This window comes from Chelonoidis abingdonii, chromosome 2, assembly GCF_003597395.2.
Source record: "Chelonoidis abingdonii isolate Lonesome George chromosome 2, CheloAbing_2.0, whole genome shotgun sequence".
NCBI classification, from domain to species: Eukaryota; Metazoa; Chordata; order Testudines; family Testudinidae; genus Chelonoidis; species Chelonoidis abingdonii.
The window spans coordinates 61,813,727-61,817,215 of NC_133770.1; positions in this window are offsets into that span (position 1 = coordinate 61,813,727).

The following is a 3,489-nucleotide window of genomic DNA, read 5'->3' on the forward strand; positions in this document are numbered from 1 at the left end:
GGCGAGCCTCTATAGCAGCTCCGCCCCAGGGTCCAAACACAAGGCAAACCCCCCCCCCCCTCCGCAACACACCTCCTACATCCCTACCCCTACGCCCCAGCTGCCAAGGGAGCAGGAAAGTGGTGGTGCTTGCAGCAGAGTCCCTAGATGCAAAACTTCGGGGGAAGGCAAAAGCTGGATTCCGCTGAATCTCTCCCCCCGTCCCCCACCATGCTGTCACAATATAGAACAAGTGTAAATCTTCCAGTTGCACCAATCAAATCCACCAGACCTCAGAGCAAGAACACTGCAAAAACTCAGATCCAGCACCAGGATCCTGGCATTTTTGGACCCCTACTTCTCTAGTGCAAATGCCCAAATAGAGCATTAGAATAGATGCTCCTGTTATACCAGTGCAATCCAAATCTCAGTGTAACCCAGAGGAAACGAGCTACAACTACTCAGAGCTGAATGTTGCTAGATCTGTCTAGTTTTTGGTACCAATCATTTTGCTGCTTAAATAAAGAGCCTGTTCACCTACTCCTATTGCACCTAAAAAATCCAGACCCTGGTGTGCTTCAGTGCAACAATACTGCAAAAAATCAGACCTGACATCTAGACCCTGGAAATTGTACCAACAGATATTATGTGTTGTGTTTACAATTCCACACAAAAATATGGAAAAATATCTTGGTACAAGATAGTTGCAGATACTCTTAATCTGTACCAGTATTTTGCTGGATCCAGCTAACGGTTGGCTGCATACTCTTCAGTTTTACTGTCTAAAGTTGGTTCATATGTAGCTTCTCCTAGCCAGCAGAATTATCCAGGTCCCAACACTGGAATGCCAAGATGCATTGGGTTCCAGGTTTTTGATGCAGTAGGAGAGCCTAGACTTGTTCCCTATTTTAATGATACAATCTGGAGACAAGAGTCCAAAAATTGGTAGGATCTAGGTAGATCCTGCTTTTTTCAGACCCTAAAACTTTCTTCTGAAAAGAGACATAATGCTATGGCCATGAGATGAGGTGGGATGTCCACTGTGAAAAAAGTTATCTTTATCTATCTATCTATCTATCATACACGGGAGAAGATCATATCCAGCATCTATGGGCCATTTTGTAGATCACACATATATCCAAAGTAGATCCATTGACATGGGTAGAATTACTCCAGATTTGCACTGCGATCAGATTCAGATTTTATACCTAGATGCAATCTAAATAGAACATATGAGAAAGAGAGAGCAAAGAAAAGACTATATAGCTATAGGATTGATAAGATGTTATCATTTCATCACTTAGAACAGCACCTGCTGAAAATCTTTTCACACTTGCCCCAATGCACAATAGCAGATAGGCTAATATTTTGTGTCACTTTCCTAAGGGAAAGCTACATTGCAGGCGAAAGCAAAATTGTCCCCTCACTGCTTCTCATGTCTTCTTTCTTAAATAGAACCTGACATCTGTTATGATAAAAATCAAGCACAGTATAAAAGCTCCTAAACTCTATACTTTTGTGGGAACATAGTGCAAGTACAGATTTTAAAGCACCTACATGGATGTAGGAAGATGTTTCTGCTATGCTGGTACCTTTCTTATGTCAAATTATTATACATTTTACAGTGTTGCTAAAGTGCAGTTATTTTCCTCATCAGAATATATATATTTTTCAGAACTGGTGGTGATAAGATGAGAATTGGATAATGAGGTATTTAATTAATCTGTTTAATACATGCAGCCAGATACAGTGTGTGTCATGTCAGGACAGTGCTTGTGTGACATAAATAATGTTTCTGGTGAACAGCTTGCTTTATATAACATTTCCACATCAATCATAATAAGCTGTCAGAAAGAGAGGGGGAAAGAGGCCTTGTAAGAAGTGATTCCTAGTTGGAGATTGCTTGATATGACTGCTGTTAGGGACAGGGATATATACTGAAGCTCAGTGGCATAACAGGAGGTGTCTTTGGTGCATGCTCTCTCATATGCAGAGAAGTAAAGAATGGGGCAAGGCCTCAAATACTGCCCCATTGGAGTTGAGTGAGCAATCACTGTTTTCTACCCTTTAAAATAAAGAAAGGAAGGAAATATATTCCAATCATTATCTTTTTCAAAAAAAGATATTCTTAGCTTCTGTAACTGCTTTCACTTATTTGTACAGCAGTGCTGTGTCATCATTTAGCCTCTGATCCTTGAGATTAACTTTACAGATTAACTGCAGAAATGTAAGTACATGTATAGGTTATTGCAGCATCAGGGCATTCATGCTTGGATGTATCTAACTGTTTACTGTTTGGATATTTCTATGTTTTATTGTGGTTTTCCTATATGTATTTTCCATAGCAGAATAATACAATAATATGCCAATACAATTTTTAATTGTAACTAGAAAACTAGCGCACATGGCTTTCCCAGGACCCGAAGCACAACCTCAGAATATGATTAGCTACCAAGTGATAGTCTTCCAAGTGATAGTCTTTAACTAATTTTTATTTACGAATAAAATAATCAAGACGTGGTGTTTTCTGTTGAGAAAACATCAATCTTATGTAATTGTTCTTCTTGGAAGAATTCAAAGCTTATTTTCAAAAAGTAATTTGACCATTATACCAGGAAGTGATGAGACCTCATCTGGAGTACTGTGTGCAATTCAGGTCTCCCGTGTTTAAGGAAGATGATTCAAACTGGAGCTGGTGCAGAGAAAGGCTACTAGGACCTACCTTGCATAAGGAGACGTAAGGAGCTTGGATTGTTAAACCTAAGAAAATGAAGGCTCAGGAGAGATATGATTGCTCTCTAAATACATCAGAAAGATAAATACCAGGGAGGGAGAGTCATTATTTAAGTTAAGAGCCAATGTTAGCCATCAATAAGTTTAGGCTTAAATTAGGCAAAGTTTCTAAAGGAGTGAAGGTCTGGAACAGCCTTTCAAGGGGAGTAATGTGGGAAAAAACCTAACTTCTTTTAAGGCTGAGCTTGATAATTTTATGGAGGGGATGGTATAAAATGATGGTATGGTATGATGAGGTTGCCTAGAATGGCATATGGCCCATCCGTGACAGGTATTAGCAAGTATCTCCAATGGCTGAAGACGGGACACTACGGGGAGGTTCTAAATTACCACAGAGATTTCTTTCCCAGGTGTCTTTCCCCTGAGTAGTGGGTCTTTCCCACATGCTCAAGATTTAACTAGTCACTATATTTGAGGTCAGGAAGGAATTTTAACCCAGGTGAGATTGGCAGAGACCCTGAGGGTTTTCGCCTTCCTCTGCAGTATGGGGCATGGGTCACTTGTTGGTTTGAGCTAGAGTAAATGCAGGTTCTCTGTAACTTGAAGTCTTTAAATCAAGTTTTGATGACTTCAGTAACTCCGACAGAAGTTATGGACCTGCCATACGAGTGTGTGGGTGAGGTTCTGTGGCCTGCAATGTGCAGGAGGTCAAACTAGATGATCATGACAGTCCCGTCTGGCCTTAAAGTCTAGAGTCCATGAGATTCCCTAATAAAC